General features: G+C 44.6%; 1 pseudogene across 1 annotated transcript; it reads right to left on the bottom strand.

The window, feature by feature from the left end:
• Positions 1-3,420: 3,420 nt before the first annotated feature.
• LOC310795221 (trypsin-3 pseudogene) lies at positions 3,421-5,555 on the bottom strand (annotated as a pseudogene). The gene is made up of 3 exons: positions 5,348-5,555; positions 5,089-5,225; positions 3,421-3,570 (listed from the first exon to the last, which is right to left on the bottom strand). The product of its transcript is annotated as a trypsin-3 pseudogene (transcript).
• Between the last annotated feature and the right edge of the window lie 13,336 nt (positions 5,556-18,891).

Consider the following 18,891-nt stretch of genomic DNA (forward strand, 5'->3'; position numbering starts at 1 on the left):
CATTAATCTGTTAAGTAAGTTGAGAACTTTTCTTTTCTCCAAAAACCTATTCCTGTGGTCCTCTAGGCCTACTTGCTTTTTATCCTTTCTGGAAAGGATTTTATTTTATTTTATTTTATTTTTATTTTTTGTGTGTGCTTTGAGCACCACAACATGGCCAGTGTCTCCAAAACTCAGCAACTCACACCAAAACGATCTAGATGGACATATCCTGTGGGTGGCTGTAGTTTTAATTAAAGGTGACTGGCTTGTTAAATAAATGATTTGTGCACATAGCTGATGCCATGATCCCATGGAACCTAATGCATGTGTCACTGCATTTGGACTCTTATTTACCAAATTGTAATGTGTCTGGAATGGATGAGCTGTTTTACCAGGTTCCAAGGTAGATCAGAAACGTGTGATTTAACGCCCCCACTTACAGTATCTGACTTATCAACTTCAAGATGAATTTTAATATGTGTTGGGAACTTGGAACCAATCGGGCTGTGAGCCAGAAAGGTCTTTGTACAGCTAGACCCTGGGCAGACAGTACAGTGAAATAATTTTTAAAGTAGCTCATGCTCACTTTTGTGTAGCACTTTTTCAAATGGCAGTTGAAATATTGACCAAAGAACAGTGTTACTCTGCCACTAATTTATCTCTGTTTGCTTTTCAGTTTGATACAAAGAATGGCTCCAGAACCAAAACCTGGGTGAATCAGATGTGGAAGCTCGAGTGGGGAAGCCTGGATGCTACATCACAGAGAAAATAATGGACATAAACAAACAAGCAAAGAATAGCACTTGAAGGGACACTCCACCGAAAAACAATGCTGATTTATTTTGCACATAATCTCACACATATCCAAAAACTGTAAACCGTTTTGCAGGCATTCATTTAGTTTGACAGTTATTGAGAGTTGATTTAAGTTGTGATTTGTGAATGACATCACTGGTCCACGACTGAACTCAAATCAACTCTCAATAACTGAAATTAATTAATTACGGTAAATGAATGCCTGCAAAACATTGTTTTTTTCCATAAGGTTTTTAGGATTGTGAGATTTTGTGCAAAATAAATCTGCATTGTTTTTCAGTGGAATTCTCTACTTCTGATATGACTTAAGGCCTTTGCTCCTCAAGGGAGCATAGGCTATTGACAAAATGTCGGTGGTTGGCGGTTCTTCCCTGTTCTCCCCAATTGAGCCTGCTCCCAGACATTTCTGCCTGCACACCTCTTCTCCAGCTGTTCCTGGGGTGACCTCTTTTCTTGTCGGGTGATGTTGCCTGTTTGTTGTGTTATTGTTAATTAGTCAGTAGTTTTATTATTTAATTGAGTTTAATTGTAATGAGTCTTTAATTGCCTTCAGCACATTAATTGAGTTGAGTCACACTTTTACTTTTAATACTTTTGATATAAAGACAGGTACAGGCTGACTGTTCAGGTGCACTGCTGTATGTGCGGTTCTCTCTCCCACTCCCTCTCTGTGTTGCTTTTATTTAATAAATAATTATATTGTTATGTAAACCTGAAATAGTCTTCATTTAACTAGTTCAAGAAAGATTACTTTTGTGATGTTTATCTGGTCTGACTACTCTCAGCATGGGGTGCTGGTTAACAAGCATTCAACCATAGACCAGCATGTTGTGTTTTGACACCAGAATAGCTGGTGTATGCTGGTCACACCAGCACACCAGCATAGGTGTACTGGTGTATGCTTCCCATGCTGGTCACAAGACCAGCATATGTGACCAGCATCCCATGCTGGTCACACCACCAGCATACCAGCATCATCGCATGCTGGTCACACCACCAGCATCCCATGCTGGTGGTGTGACCAGCATGGGATGCTGGTCACACCACCAGCATACCAGCATCATTGCATGCTGGTCACACCACCAGCATCCCATGCTGGTCACACCACCAGCATCCCATGCTGGTCACACCACCAGCATCCCATGCTGGTCACATCACCAGCATCCCATGCTGGGATGCTGGTACACCAGCATAACTTGTTGTGTTTTCAAAACACAACAAATTTACCAGCATCCCAGCATGCGATGCTGGGATGCTGGTACACCAGCATAAAAAGCTATGCTGGTGCATGCTGGTTTTTTCAGCAGGGGATCCAGTCCGCTCAAATCGGACTGGGTCAAAATGTCACACTATGCTAATCGGCGCTCATCCCCTGCTCCCCCTAGCTCCACCCTCTCAACACATTCCCACTAAAACCAAGATGGCAACACCCGTCGTTTGAACTCTGCCAGGAAAACGAAATGTAATGGGATAGCTACGTCCATATTATTTACAGTCAATGCTCTGCTCCCTTTCTTTATGAAACTTTATGAAACAGAACTTTTTTATCCCATTTCTATCCCCCATTAGTGCTCATTTTAATTTATTTATCCAGGTGGCAGCTGGCTCCCACCTGAACGTTATTAGCCACCGCCAGACACATTCTTGGTCCAATGTAGAACGGAGCGTTACAGAAAAAGTGCGATCCCCTACATGATCAGACTCCTAAACAATGCATCGCTGCTGTAATGCCTTTGTGTGTCTGATTTATTGCTGTTGTATTTGATTAGGGACGTCATTAGGTCATAGTCTGTTCACTTTTTGGAGATCCTGTTTTAATTATTATTCGTGTTTTGTGTATGTAAACTTTTAAGATTGTAAAATGTACTACCAATTCAACTTGTGTTGTCATTATTACATTATTACTCTTAACCAAATAAAACCGTTTACTACTACTACTACTACTACTAAACCTGGTGTTTGGTACTCTGAACTTTGATGTGGAATTTTCTGGGTGAAATTCCCAGAGTGGTGTAGTCTGGTACATACCTTCTGTCTGGGCCTTAGTGCCCTGGTTACACCAGCATAAAACAATACTGCTATGTTGAAATGAAAGTTTAAAAAAATGGACATGGGTGTATGTAAGTTATGTAAGTAAAACACATTCATTTTAATATAAATCTAGCAATTACACTTCAATCAAGACTGAAATATAAAACAAGATCAGAATGAATATTTTCAATGTTTCTTGAAGTAATGCTCAGCAACTTTCACCAGGACCGTTAAAATTGTAATACATTTTTTTGTTATAAAATTTTAACCAAATATGCTTCATATTCTAAATAAGCAATCACTTAGCAGGAGAGGGAGCTAGAGGCAAAGCAAGTTTATTTGTATACATTTCATACACAGAGGCAAAGTGCTTTACACAGGATTTTAGACTTTCACTTTTCATATACTTTATACAGTCATGCATAGCTGAGCTGTGAATTATGGCACTTAAGGAAAGTGATTTCAAACTGTCTGTGATCAATGCCATGCTAATGACAGTGATAGAACCACACTGTACACACAGTAAATCACACAGTTATACACACGGGTTTGATGTATGCCCAGTTTAATAGCTTCATAAGTCTATGCTGCTCAGCCAGATGCCATGGTCTTCTTGATCCAGTAGAGGTAATTGCACACTTTTGTATACACCCCGGGCTTGCCTTCCTTAGCACAGCCAGCCCCCCAAGACACCACACCCTGGAGCTCCCCATAACATACCATGGGACCCCCAGAGTCACCCTGAAGGAGAGAAAGAGAGATCTTCAAGGTGGGTCCTTCAATTTCAGAGCCAAATCTGAGAAGAAGGAAGCAGCAGTGTGTGTGTGTGTGTGTGTGTGTGTGTGTGTGTGTGTGTGTGTGTGTGTGTGTGTGTGTGTGTGTGTGTGTGTGTGTGTGTGTGTGTGCGCGTGCGCGCGCCAGGGCCGTAGCGGCAATATACATTGAGAACGACAAATCCCCCCAATATGTAAGCCTGATAAAATGTGTCCCCCCCCCCAATAAATTGATGTAAAAAAATAAGAAAAGAGAGATTTACTGCGCGATACAGCTGTTTGTGGCATTACCGCGGAGCCAGCGCTCCTAGGGGAGAGCAGAGCTAACATGGAACTAATAACATGGAAATTGATGTAATGGGTATATATACCACTCCCATAACATGTGTGTATCACTTAGGGTGTGGAGTCATAGCCTATTTTTTATTTGTCTTTATTGAATGTTTCAAAACTGCATGTTTAAATAAGAATAGGCTAATTATTATTTCCACCCACCGCTCATTTAATTTGGTTAGTTACTTTCATGTAAAAAGTTTGTAAGGAACAAGCGGCATCCTGGGAGAAATATGCAAATGTATTTGTCCAATGTGATCCAATGACATTGATCTCTGTCAGAACTTGTTTGGATGTCCTGATGTTGGTCTTGTTATTTATGTTGGAAAATGCGCAACAGTCTGATTAGCCCCCCCCCCCCCCCCCCCCACACACACACACACACATACAAAGTGAAATTTACTATGGCAATAAATACCACCGATTTACATGACTGTATTGCTAAAGTAGAGCCTCACCACACACATACCAGACACAAGACACAATGTAGATGATGTGGACTAACATCATCATACATTAATACAATTGGGCTAATTGAATTTACAAGACTCTCAGCTTTCCAGTCACACTCAATTTCTGCAATTCCAATATTGTTTAGGGGTCCTATATGCAGAAATATTCAGAATAGGCAAAAATAACACATTTATAATGCATGCATTTTTTGGGAAGAATAAAATGGATTAGCATAAAGTGGGCATGTCTGTAAAGGGAGACTGGGGTACCAATATAACCCATTATTATTCAGATATCTTGAGGTGACAGGTCAAGGGACCCCTTTGAATATGGCCATGTCCGTTTTTCCCTTTCCAAAATGTTGTCGAAGTTTGGAGCGGTATTTACCCCCCTTGCTGACAAGCTAGCATGTCCTGGTTGGTATCAATAGATGCCTTAGATCTTCTAGTTTCATATGATATCAGTAGCTTCGCTTTAGCTTTAAAAATGAGCCTGCTACAACCCGGGCAGGGAGGGAGAGGTGACAAGGTGAATAATGACATCACAACAGTCTAATCTTAATGTTAATATTCCTCTAATCTGGTGACAAAATGGCCAATTTCTTTTTTCGCCGGCTGCCGTCCCCCCCAATGTTGAATCCGTGGCTACGGCCTTGGCGCGCGAGTGAGTGTGTGTGTTGTGGCTGTGAGCTTGATCTTACCTGGCAGGAGTCTCTGCCTCCCTCCATGAAGCCAGCACAGATCATGTTCTTAGTGATCACAGAAGGATAGGCCTTACGACAGGTGTAGTCACTCAGGATGGGGGCATCCAGGCACTGCAACTTGTCAGGGCTCGATGCTGGAATAGAGAAAATAAGCACACATAATAATGGCATTAAGTAGAGCATGGCAAATACATTGTAAGATAAATATAGTATTTGCCTTAAAAAAAACACAAAACTATTTTACTGTGAAACTCACAGCTGTTGGGAGAAAGGGTCCCCCATCCAGAGATACCGCACTTTGTCCCACCACCGGCGCAGTTTGTGGGGAGGGCAACAGGCCACACATAGGGGTTCAGAACAGCAGGCTTGCTCAGCTTGATGAGCATGATGTCATTGTCATGAGGGTGGGTGTTGTAGTCAGGGTGGGGGAAAACCTTGGTGGCCCTGAAGTACTGTTGGGTCATCTTGGAATGCTTGATGCTGTGCCGCCCCAGCCATACTTGGAGATATGGCCTGGAAGAGTTAGACCATTATGAGTATCTGAGAAGTGTGAGAAGCTTCCTTAGGGCTCCCCACCAAAAGTTTCAAGGGACTCATAATCATTAAGTAATGAATTACAGAGTAAAATATAAGTTTTCGGTAACCCTTTATTTTACAGGTACCCTAGTTACATATGAACTATTTGTAATTACACATGAACACCAAATGTAATTACACAGTAATTACCAATAGTTATAAATGATGTTCATATACATTGTAACGGACCTGTAAAATGGAGTGAGTCTGTTCGGTAGGTCCGGTACCATGTAACTACATATGAACTACAGTTGAACAGACTCACTCCACTTTACAGGTCAGGTACCATGTAACTACATATGAACTACAGTTGAACAGACTCACTCCATTTTACAGGTCTGTTACAATGTAACTACATATGAACATAATTTATGGTGTCATAATTAAGGTGTTAATGTGTAATTACAAACAGTTCTTATGTTACTAGGGTATCTGTAAAATAAAGGGTTACCAAGTTTTCAAATGCAGTAAAAAAATCCTCCAGTTTTAAACACCAGTGAAACATGCTACAGTGTCAAAGCCCTCGCCATATGCACTGAGATCTACGCCACGGTTGACGAGCCTGCTGACGTGAACAGCCAAGTATAATAATGTAGATGGGGAGATAACACGAGAGAGTGAAAGCTATCACCGAGTACTGTATATGCACTACATTTCCTCGGGCTAACCTATAGTTATTGAAATCCTAGTGAAATCAGAATTTACTCATTTTGCCTCGTCAAGCTGACCGAGTATATAGGTCTAGCTGCCATCAACAAGGCTCCAAGTCGACAAGTCGAAGCTGACGTTCTAGCTTGTGCTCAGCTTTACAAACAAGCTGCTAGCAGTGGTTTAGTGACAAAATGTTCTTACTTTGTTTTGCAGTGTGCAGCAGACAGCACCCACTCACTAGACAGAAGAGTCCCTCCACACATGGACTTCCCGTTGGAGAGATATGCTTGCCAGGGTACAGGCCCTGGGCACTCATACCCTCCAACAATCTCAACAATATTGCTCTCTTTCTCCAGGGCAACTGTATTAAATGAAAAGTGAAAGTATGATACAGACAAAAACAGAAGATGACATGTCATTCCTGTATGCATCATCAGACTTAAGTAATGGTTACGTATCAATGTCGTAGCAATGTTGTAGCGTACCTGCCCATCCAAAGAGTACGAGAAGAAGGAGCTGCTTCATGCTTTCTGTCTGTCTGGTTGGCAGGACTAGTGTGGTGTCCTCAGCCTCTATTTTCAATGTATTTAGTGCTCTTATCTGCTCTGTCGCAAGGTCTTTTATCTTCAGATGTACACATCAAACAGTGACACCTTGGAGCCCAGAACACTGGCTTTAATAAGATGTGATGGCCCCACCCTCTCTGCTGGCTGTGTTCCCATTGGTCGGTTTCCTTTTGCTCATGGCCGGTGGGCGGAGCTGGAAGGGCGGTCTGGTTGAGTAAGCAGTGGTTCCCAACCTTTTTGTTTTATGTACTGCTTGAGCTGTTTTGCCATGCCAATAGTGCCACCTCACTCATGCCTGTTGATGATTGTCCTAAATGTGTTCTATTAAACTCATATTAAACTGTTAGTATCTAACAAAACTGATTATAAGGGATGTATATCGATATCAGCCGATATTGGCCTTGTTGACTGCAATCGGCCATCGGCAAAAAAAAAGAGATCAATGTAATATAATTAACTGTTAACACATTCACTGCCAACAGTTTTTTTTTTTACTGTAGGTAGCTTCTGCCAAGGTTTTTTTTGAGGATTCTGGCTCATCTTTCAAGAGCAGAGGATTATTTTCTGCTAGGAATTTGTGAACACAAAATATCTCAAAATAACTAATAGAATGTGTGCTTTCTCTGTCTAAAAGAGTTAGTTTGTAGAGTTAGTAGTTATGTAGGCATTAGCAGTTGAATACAGCATGGTTTCAGCGTCTGAGAAGGAAAGCTGAGATAATTGCATTTTTGTGAAATTCGATAGAACAGGCAGAACAGTCACTTTAACCATTTATTTTTGGCATCAGTAAGACATCAGACATCTAAACAATTAGTTCTGAACAGTAATTTCCTCCATAACAGCACCCCCACCCCCCTCTCCTTCAAACTCCTCCCTCCGTGGGTGTTCTCCTCCTCCCTCCGTGGCTCCGTGGCTCCGTGTGTCAATGTCACAAGCGAGTCTCTGCTCTCTGTCTGTGCTGCCTGGCGAGGCTGCTCGTCGGGCGAGTCTGGATCGGGAACAGTAATTTCCTCCATAACAGCACCCCCACCCCCCTCCCGTGCGATTCTGGGCTTTTGAGCTTTCTGCTGCGTGTGTTGCACCGAGTGTATTTTAGGAATCCCCCATGTTGTGCGCCAGCTCCAGCGCGAAAGCGAAAGCGTTTTCGCCGCGTTTTCCTCCTCCTTCCTCCGTTTTCCTCACGCTATTTTCTGCTGTTTTTGCTCTGCTTTTTCTAGTCTGGAAAGCACTGTCGCCACTTAGTGGGTCGGTGGAATGGGTTGTACACGTTCGGTGGCTCCCATATTTTTATAGGAGACGTAGGGGGCTTGGATCCACGTCCCACCGTCAATTTTTTTTTTTTTTTTTTGACGAGATAACTCGTCGACGGCAGTCAACCGTTGGATTTTCTTTGACGAGATATCTCGTCGACGGCAGTGAACGTGTTAAGAAAGTCGAATTTCAGCCTATGGGAATCACTGATTCACTGACTCTCACTGGAAAGGGGGCAGCAAATCAAGAGGAGGAGAAGCAGGGTTGGAAAATAATGCATTGGACCACCGCCAAGATTTATATCGCCATGGCGTGCAGAGCCGTGGCGTAAAAACCCACCTCACTTGCAGGGTCGCTCTTTCGGCTTAACGGCCCGGCTTGGCAACTTTTAGATTGACGAAAATGCTGCTAGTTTGTGGCTATTAGTGGGATTTTTGGCCAGTATAAAAGGGGCTGTATAGTAGCCTATTTAGTGTTTCGTAGTGTACAGCTATTATAAATTGTTCCCGAAACATATTGTTTCTCAGTAGTAAGGCACTAGTGAGAAATACACTAATGAGTGAAAAGTATGACCACATAAAGCAATCTTATTTAACCATCCAACACCCTGTGTAATGCCTTGTCACTACTGTATACAAGGTGACCATTAAAATACAGTCAGACAGTTTCTGGTTTGATTTGTCTTACTGCCTGGTTGTGTCCCAGGGCAGAGTCCTGCGCGGGTCTGATTTTCAAGACCCGGTTCCGCCCGGCCCCGCGACGTGCAGTACCGACCCCGCTCCGCGAACCCGCTCATATGATCAGTCAGTACCGCAACCCACCCCGCCCCGCAGACATGAGACCCGCGCCCCGCTCCGCTTCCGCATAATATATATATTTTTTAAGTGAACATAAACAAAGTAACTGCGATCGTTTCACAATTAACACAGGAAGCGAATAGCGGTCTTTTCTGGCCGAGTCACTGACGAGAGCCAACAACGGTGGTCGGTGCAGTCACACTCGGCAGGCATTGCATAACGTTATTTACAATTAAGCACATTGACGGTGTTTTGTCACTGGTGCCAGTATCAGTAGGCCAGCCAGGGCCAGGCAGCAGCTAAAGGAAACATGCTAGCCTTGCTGGCGCTAGCTGTCATGCAATGCAACAAGCTAGCTAGCATAGGTCTAGGTCTAAGATACTGAACGAAATGTACTAACGCTACTGAACTGAAGTCAGTCAGTGACCTACCTGTCTCTTGTGCCTGCCCTGCCCTGAGTGACGACCTGACCACTGACCCCCCCCCCCCTCCAATAAACAAGCCAATACTGCCACTTAGCCGCCAGGATTTGCAACTGCAGTATTTTCTCTGGGTCTGACTGATTGTGACAAAGACGTCAGGTCGTCAGACTCAGACAAAACATGAAGTTACACACTGACTGAATTATTATCGTTATATAAAAAGTAAATAAAACACCCGCGACCCGGGCCGCATGTTGTTTATTCTACCCAGATCCGAGCCCGCAAATAAAATGAAGACAAAATAACACCCGCCCCCCGCATTTTTTTGCGGGTACCCGGCGGGGCCCCGCGGAACCCCGACCCGATGCAGGACTCTGTCCCAGGGTGAGACCTGGCCAACTGAAACTACGATATCGAGACTATTGAGACTGTGTGTCTGTGTCCATGTGTGCTATCTGTGCACGTAGGCAGGCAGTGTGTGTCATAATATCCTGAGGATGATGTGAAGCAAATAGAGCAGGGAGAAGAGAGCCAAAGTGTCACAACTCATTTCTCAAATGTTCTCCTTTCTTTGTTACTTCTTCTCATCCACCCTTCCTCTTTTTAATTTCAACACTTCTGTTTGAAACCCTCCCCTGCACCACAGGTTTCAAAAATGTATTAAACATGGGTAATTTGCAGCTGATGAGGCGATGTGGGAATTTAGGACTTTAATCATGAGAGAGATGAGATGAGATGATGAGATACAATTTATTGTCCCCCAGGAGAAATTTGTCTTGGGCAAAAAGTGCATACAGCCGCATCACAACATTACAAATGTCAAATGGCCAACAGACAAAGATATAGACACTACAGTATTGCAATCACAGTGATGTGATGTGACAGTGATGTGATGTGACAAGATGTGATAATTGCACAAGCCTCATTGCACAATTTTTTAAAACTCTATTCAATAAGAAGATACATTTTCAAAGATCGAAAAATAAGCAAAGTATAAATAATGAAAGTCACACTCAAATCTGCATCACATATACCGAGGGAGCATGCAAATAGTGTGCTGCACATATCCATATAGGAAAGATTGCATATGTTGTTACCTCATGAGCAGGCCCAAACGGAATCTGCTAATTTCTTTTGCATTTTCTGCGCATATTGTTTTTTTTTAATCTGCGGAATTCTGCAGAGTGGATTTCTTTTTGCAGATTTAGGTGTACAACAAACATAGCATAGCATACAAAATATGTTTTAGCAATTGTGGCCACTTAAAATATCTTAAATCAACAAGGAAATATTGGGAGAATTGGGAGACGTGAATTTTACAATTTCTATTATCAATATTATTTAATAAACTCTCTTTAAATACAATAAAGTTGCATAAATAAGCTAATAATCATGTAATCATGTACAAAAAATAAATATTAACAAGCAAACTGTGTGTGTGTGTGTGTGTGTGTGTGTGTGTGTGTGTGTGTGTGTGTGTGTGTGTGTGTGTGTGTGTGTGTGTGTGTGTGTGTGTGTGTGTGTGTGTGTGTCTAAATGTCTTGGAGTGTAAAATGAACACTGAATTTAAAACACACACACAAGTAGATTAAAAAGTGCAACAAGACAATAACAAAGATGTTTACCAACCAAGATGAAGCTGCATGTGTGAGTGAGTGAGTGAGTGAGTGAGTGAGTGAGTGAGTAAGTGAGTGTGTGTGTGTGTGTGTGTGGGGGGGGGGGGGGGGGGGGGGGGGGGCTCTCAGTGCTGGGTGCTCGTGAATTTGGCAATGAGCAGCATCTTGACATTTTCTGTCAGGGTCCTCCTGTACTGAATGAGAAACTTGGTATAATGTGAGAACAGAGGCCCATACCACGAATGGAGGATAAACAGATCCAGGATATGTCTTTTGATCTGGTTTGGCTTAACCAGATCAAAGCAATCAAGCTATTCTGTAGATCGATGCCGGTAATCAGCTAGGTCAGTTAATTCAGGATTTCCTTATCAGCTCTGAGCTCGTGCACCTGAAAATGCTCGTAAACAGGAGCTCGTGCACACGAAAGAGGCGTGGTCTGTAACAACTATCACAATGCAATATGGACAGCTCCAGATTTTACAGCGATAAGCCTATTTCCTCATTCATTGAAAGCCACATCAAAGTGTAGGCTATTAATTAATGGAGCTTTACTGCATGTCACAATCAAGTCTGCGTTGGATATGACATATGAGTCTGTTACTGAAGGACTGTCTAAAGTTACCGCTTTTATCACTCATTTTATCTCTGCTGCTGTTTGGTTTCAGATTAATATAGGCTACTCAATAAAACCACGTGTTTTTTGCGAGTAGAAGTGTAAAGTCAGAATTTACAAAATCTGTAGGCCTATTTAGATCATATATTTAACGTTATAGGATCTGAATCAATACAGTGCGGGCATCGAATTAACTATTGATTGACTATTGCGTTTTTTTCTCCCACAGTTTAAACCTGTGTCAATGTTAAAAATGTGTCGATTTGAGAATAACATGACATAAAATAAAATAAAATGAAAGTTAACGTTTAACTTAAGTTCAGGAGCTGGGCCACGCCTCAACCACTCCCCCAACTTCCTAACCACCCCTCTAAACCACTCCTCTAATTACGTGGCAATATTACTACACCTGGTTAACCTGCCTCACCCTGTTTGTCTCGATCTCTCGACAGACAGGTTGTGCAGGCAGCACACATACATCACACACTTTACACATCTCTAAACTTTGCCAATTTGCTACCGATTAGCAGCGCCCACCAGACATGCTATCGTCACATCACAGCCTCCGTGCCAAAGCAGAGTCTCCACGGCCAGCCAGATGGCATCATCAGTCAATATTCCTGGGCCAAATCGACTCGACAAACGCGGAAGGCGATCCATTCCAGCGAGGCAGCGCATCTTCTTCAACTACGTTTCCCGGTGTCATGCCGAATCCCCTTCAACACGGCGCACCCCGGCCTTCACGTGCCAAACTCCACGTTCACACAACGGAGCCGAATACAGACTTTACCGTCACCTGCACTCAACGTTCCAGAGAAGGAATGTATCCCCTTTCAACATAAGAGAGAGAGGAAAAGCGATACTAAATTCATGCCATTCAGCATCCATCACAACAAACTTTCCGAGCAGACAGCGCTTCCGGGTCCTGCTTGGCAGAGCCAATCCAGAGCCAAACCTGCGAGAGCCATGAGCCAATCACCGTCAGTGCTGTCCGGTTTGATGTCACAGTGCCACTGAAGCTGCAGACGGCTGCAGCCAGGTCATATATTCCCTGGCTCCCTCTGCCAGACATTCACAGCTGATCTCATCTCCATGTATTATTGTTTACATTCATTCAAAACATGATATTCAAGTCATATCCTGTGCCTGCTCCCTATGTCTCCCATCTATCTCAGCTGATCTCAGCTTCCCTCTCATCCCAGTCCCGCAGGCTGCACAAAAACCCTGTACACATGCATCCTTTCATCCCTTCATCCCTCAATTCCTCTAACTCTCATTCAGCCAAGAACAGCAACATGGCTTCTGCCCCCACTTTCTCTGTCTCAGCCAACACGGCTTCGGCTAATCAGCCCAACCCTCCTCTTTTCCAACTGGTCTGTCCTTGTCGCCCCCCCCCCCCCCCCCTCAACCCCCCCTCCCTTCCCCATCACCCAAATGTATAACTCACCTGGCTGTCTTTCTAACCATAACACCTCCACAGCTGATCCCTAGCCTTACCTCAGCGCTCCTGCCTTCGGTCATCCAGCTTCAGCATAGCGCTGTCTACAGCAGGTTCTCCAGCCTTCACCACAGCACCACCTACGGCCGGTGCTTCAGTTATTACTACAGCGCCACCTACAGTCAGTCCCCATCAGAACCGATATTGCCGCTACCACGAGTTTCAAGTTTCAAGTTCCAATACTTCATTGCCTTTCATCATCGTTGACAGGAATTCAATTTAGTGAGCTCAATCACAGAACACAACAAGACACGACGACATACCACAGGACGGTCGTCGTGGTCAGCCCGCTTCACTCAGGGAATGACACAGAGCCCCGCCATCCAGTTCCAGCATTGGCAGCAGCCAATCTAGGCAGGAGCACCTGGCTACAGGAGGCCACCCCCCCCCCCCCCCCCCCGCAACCTACATCCAGCAATCGCTGGACTCCTTCATTCCTCATCCCTTCATCCCCTCGACCCCTTCATCTCTCCTCACATGGCAACAGCCCGGCCCACATGGCTTCAGCCCGGCCCACATGGCTTCAGCCTGGTCCACATTGTCTATCCTCACCAGTTTATCTGTCAGCTGCTACAGAGGCAGTTTTCTCCAACAGCTACTGCAGACGCAGTCAGCCTCATCTACTGAACAGAGTAGAGTTCACTCCATCAGCTACTGCAGACGCAGTCAGCCTCATCTACTGCACAGAGTAGAGTTCAATCCATCAGCTACTGCAGACGCAGTCAGCCTCATCTACTGCACAGAGTAGAGTTCAATCCATCAGCTACTGCAGACGCAGTCAGCCTCATCTACTGCACAGAGTAGAGTTCAATCCATCAGCTACTGCAGACGCAGTCAGCCTCATCTACTGCATAGAGTAGAGTTGAATCCATCAGCTACTACAGACGCAGTCAGCCTCATCTACTGCGCAGAGTAGAGTAGTGTTCATTCCATCAGCTACTGCAGACGCAGTCTGCCTCATCCACTGCACAGAGTAGAGTAGAGTTCACTCCATCAGCTACTGCAGACGCAGTCAGCCTTATCTACTGCACAGAGTAGAGTTCAATCCATCAGCTACTGCAGATGCAGCAGAGGAGGTTTTTCCAGTGAGGCATAGGAGGATGGTCCTCCTCTATTAGATTGGGGATTTTATATTTAAAAAATATATATATATATATATATATATTTTTTTTTTCATTTTTCATTTTTTTTTTTATAATAAAATATCAATCAAATGTGTTTTTCTTATGTGCAGACGCTCATTTTTTCATTCATTATAGCTCCATGCAGACGAGTGACTCTGGCCCTGGTCCCACCTTGGAGTAGGAGATTAAAAAAACATTCGCCCTGTGGGCGTTTATTTATTTGGGAATTTATCTAATGAAAAAATAAGATTGGTTGAAAAAGACAGACAGACACAGAGAACACGTGAGATTGATGTGTTTTTACTGTTTTCCCACCAATCAGGTTGAGCTGGGAGGCAGCCCTCCCTTACCCTGGTTAAACCAGGTGAAACCTAATTGGTTGTGTGTTGGATAGATTGCTTGACATTGATTGACATTCTGTATTGTCCAATGCTGAATACGTCTGAAAATCGGCAACGTTGTTCCACTGCCTGGTCTGTGGTCTCTCACGCTGAATCAAGGAGGTGAAATCCACTGCTTGACCTGACAGGAAGGATTTACTGAGACAGTAGCAGCATATCATATTTCCCTCTTATTTTTATTTACTTTTTTATCAATCAGTAAGTGTTCACAAGCCAGACAGTCGTTGATATTGGATTACCACCAAAACGAGTTTCGAGTTGCGGGGAGACTTGAGCTGCGCGATACGGGCTTTTTGCAATGTCAGAAAACTGGAATATTTGCAACGTCTCGACTGCAGCGTTTCCCCTACAGACAGCACGGATATTCAAGTAAGTCAATTGATTTCAAGTTATCCGAACCTTCTATTAAATTCGGCGTGGAAATGGTTAACCGAGCAGCGCTATTTTTGTCGTATTGAAGTTTCATCCTGTAATTTCTTATACTAAAACCCGCGAACTTTAAATTCACACATTTTTTAACTGAATTTGGCCTGTAAATCGATAGCTGACAGCGGGCTCAATTTTAAAGCTTGAGTGGTGATCTTTATATCATATGAAAGTAGAAGAAATAAGGAATCGATTGGGATGAAGCATGTCAACCTAGGATGTCGGGAAGGGGGGGTAAATAACGCTCCAAAGTTGATAACTAAATGAGTAGTGCAGCACTGTGCACAGGAAGACACACTCTCGTTCCAGATGCAATTAAGTGTAATTTAACGCTATTTGACAACAGTTTCGGCCATAGACTTTGTCAAGTATCATACAAACAGTGCAAGACAGCCATTATAAAGACAGGTTAGCTGATTGAATGGACAACACCTGTCTTGTGAAAGCACACCTGAGTGTGAGACATCATAGGATGAATCAAAACATTGATGTCACAGGTAGGCTGTATACCATAATATATCATGAATCTATGTGAATAAATAGATTTATATAAATAGTAATCACAGCCTAATGCATAGAGATAAATCCTGAAACCTTCTCGCAACAGTTCTAGCCTAAGCCAGTGGTTTTCAAAGTGGGGTCCCCAGCAAAAAGGGGGGATAATCTATTTTCACTATAATTCCATGCCATCCATAAGTAACACAATCTAAGATAGTGTAGAAGTGAGTAACTAGGCTAATTATAACCATAACAGCACAAATAATTGACAAAAATCTCGAAATAAATATACAGTATTTACTCTGAGAAATGAAATAATGAGAAAAGGAACAATTATTGATGGTTAAAACTGAATAATGACATCACAACAGTCTAATCCTAATGCTAATTTAAAATGAGATTTGGGCGTTTTGGGCAAAAACTGCTTGTGGGTGAGAGTATCAGCAGCAGAGCACACGTCATATTTTCCCTGGGACCGCCTCAGGTGCCAGGTGCTGTTCCGTCCTGTAGTCCTCTCACTGGGTGCTAATGCAATGTTCCTCACTGGGTGGAAAGCTAAGAGGCTTGACAGCATGGGAAACATGGCAAATACACACACACACATGCGCGCGCGCGCGCACACGTGAAAAAAAAAAGCCTTAATTTTGGGGAAAGGGGAAAAGGTGCAGGTCGCCGCACTAGCTTCCTCCCCTGTTTCCAAGCTCACCAGCCACCACTGAGATGCAGTCAGCCTCATCTACTGCACAGAGTAGAGTTCAAGCCATCAGCCACTGCAGATGCAGTCAGCCTCATCTACTGCACAGAGTAGAGTTCAAACCATCAGCCACTGCAGACGCAGTCAGCCTCATCTACCGCGCAGAGTAGTGTTCACTCCATCAGCTACTGCAGACGCAGTCTGCCTCATCCACTGCACAGAGTAGAGTAGAGTTCACTCCATCAGCTACTGCAGACGCAGTCAGCCTCATCTAATGCACAGACTAGAGTAGAGTTCACTTCATCAGCTACTGCAGATGCAGTCAGCCTCATCTAATGCACAGAGTAGAGTTCACTCCATCAGCTACTGCAGACGCAGTCAGCCTCATCTAATGCACAGAGTAGAGTTCACTCCATCAGCTACTGCAGACGCAGTCAGCCTCATCTACCGCACAGAGTAGTGTTCACTCCATCAGCTATTGCAGATAGTCTGCCCCATCAGTTACGGCACAGAGCAGAGCAGTTACGCCGTCAGCTGTCGATATGCTCCATCTGCCACCGCAGAGTGCAGTTCCATTCATCAGCCGCAGCAGACGCAGTTCACTCCTTCAGTCACTGCACAGAACGCAGTTCAATTAATCAGCCGCTGCAGACGCAGTTTACTCCTTCAGTCACTGCACAGAACGCAGTTCAATTCATCAGCCGCTGCAGACGCAGTTCACTCCTTCAGTCACTGCACAGAACGCAGTTCAATTCATCAGTCGCTGCAGACGCAGTTCACTCCTTCAGTCACTGCACAGAACGCAGTTCAATTCATCAGTCGCTGCAGACGCAGTTTACTCCTTCAGTCACTGCACAGAACGCAGTTCAATTCATCAGTCGCTGCAGACGCAGTTCAGTCCTACAGTCACTGCACAGAACGCAGTTCAATTCATCAGCTGCTGCAGACGCAGTTCACTCCTCAGTCACTGCACAGAACGCAGTTCAATTCATCAGTTGCTGCAGATGCAGTTCACTCCTTCAGTCACTGCACAAGAACGCAGTTCAATTCATCAGTCGCTGCAGACGCAGTTCACTCCTTCAGTCACTGCACAGAACGCAGTTCAATTCATCAGTTGCTGCAGACGCAGGTTACTCCTTCAGTCAATGCACAGAACGTAGTTCAATTCATCAGCTGCTACAGACCCATCAGCTGCCGCAGAGGCAGTTCGCCACATCAGCCTCAGATAGGCAATTTTTGGGGGCACGTAGGGTCTGGGAAGCCCCAACTCATCCACCCTCACTCCTAACAGGAATACAGACACTTCATCTCAGGAACAGCCACATCATTCTACTAGCTCCTAGAAGCCATCTTAAAAGGCCTCTTACTCGCCATTTTCTCTCCACTCAGCCTCTGTATCAGTTCTCTACATTCGGTCAACATATCTTCAATGGTTAAGCTACTCATAAATCCACGCTTACGCCGGATTCAGGCTGCGGAGGTCCCCCGAATTACTGACCTCACCTGCCTATGGTCTTCTCCTCATCCCAGTCTATCGGTCATAACTACCCGCACTTGCCACTCCAACGGAGCAATAGATTAGCAGAGAATCGGTCTCCCGACCTACTTCCACCTCAACTCCTATCTTAGTTATACAAGCCAGCGACTAAATACAACAGTTTCAGGCATGCCACAGGCATCACCTCAACATCCACTCTCTTCATGGAAACAGGAAGAATTGCCACACTATTCTGGTTCCAGAAGTACCTACACCGAGCCTCAGCTCCAGGCTTATCTCCAGAACACTATTCAAGCCACTCCTCCATAGACGTCAGACTGAGCACATCGAACCAAACCATCGAGCCCCTCGACCCTTCATAATCTCTCGCATGTCGCTTCTGCATCCTCAATGATCTTAACGATCTCAATGATCTTAACGATCTCAAGGATCTGTCGAGCTCACGTGCAACTCAGCTCAACTTAATCCGACTTATTTTGGGGGCCTGAAATCTGCTGGGGCTGAAACACGCCTCACGCCAGACCCGCTCGGGCAGACCACGTCTGAGACGGAACCCCCACCCTGAGTCTCCCTCTGCCCCGGTCATCAGGACGTTCCCCCGGAACACGTGACCTCCTGGAACAGACGGCTCATCTCGCACCCACACTACACCATACACAACTCATTCTCTTCAGTAAAGAACCTTAACGATACTCTTGTTGTGGCGTGGTCCTTGCTAGTGAAATGAAAGTTAACGTTTAACTTAAGTTCAGGAGCTGGGCCACGCCTCAACCACTCCCCCAACTTCCTAACCACCCCTCTAAACCACTCCTCTAATTACGTGGCAATATTACTACACCTGGTTAACCTGCCTCACCCTGTTTTTCTCGATCTCTCGACCCACCCTCCCCCCTTGTATATCTCATCCCTCAATCCCCTATCCCTTCCCGCACCCCTCAACCCTTAACATCCTCATTCCCTCTCACTAGGCACGGTGCATGCCTCTCCACGTCTCGTTCTAGGATCCATCCGGGGGGGGCCTGAAATCTGCTCGGGCTGAAACACGCCTCACGCCAGACCCGCTCGGGCAGACCACGTCTGAGACGGAACCCCCACCCTGAGTCTCCCTCTGCCCCGGTCATCAGGACGTTCCCCCGGAACACGTGACCTCCTGGAACAGACGGCTCATC

This window comes from Poromitra crassiceps (assembly GCF_964638095.1).
Source record: "Poromitra crassiceps genome assembly, chromosome: 21".
In the NCBI taxonomy this organism is placed as follows: domain Eukaryota; kingdom Metazoa; phylum Chordata; class Actinopteri; order Beryciformes; family Melamphaidae; genus Poromitra; species Poromitra crassiceps.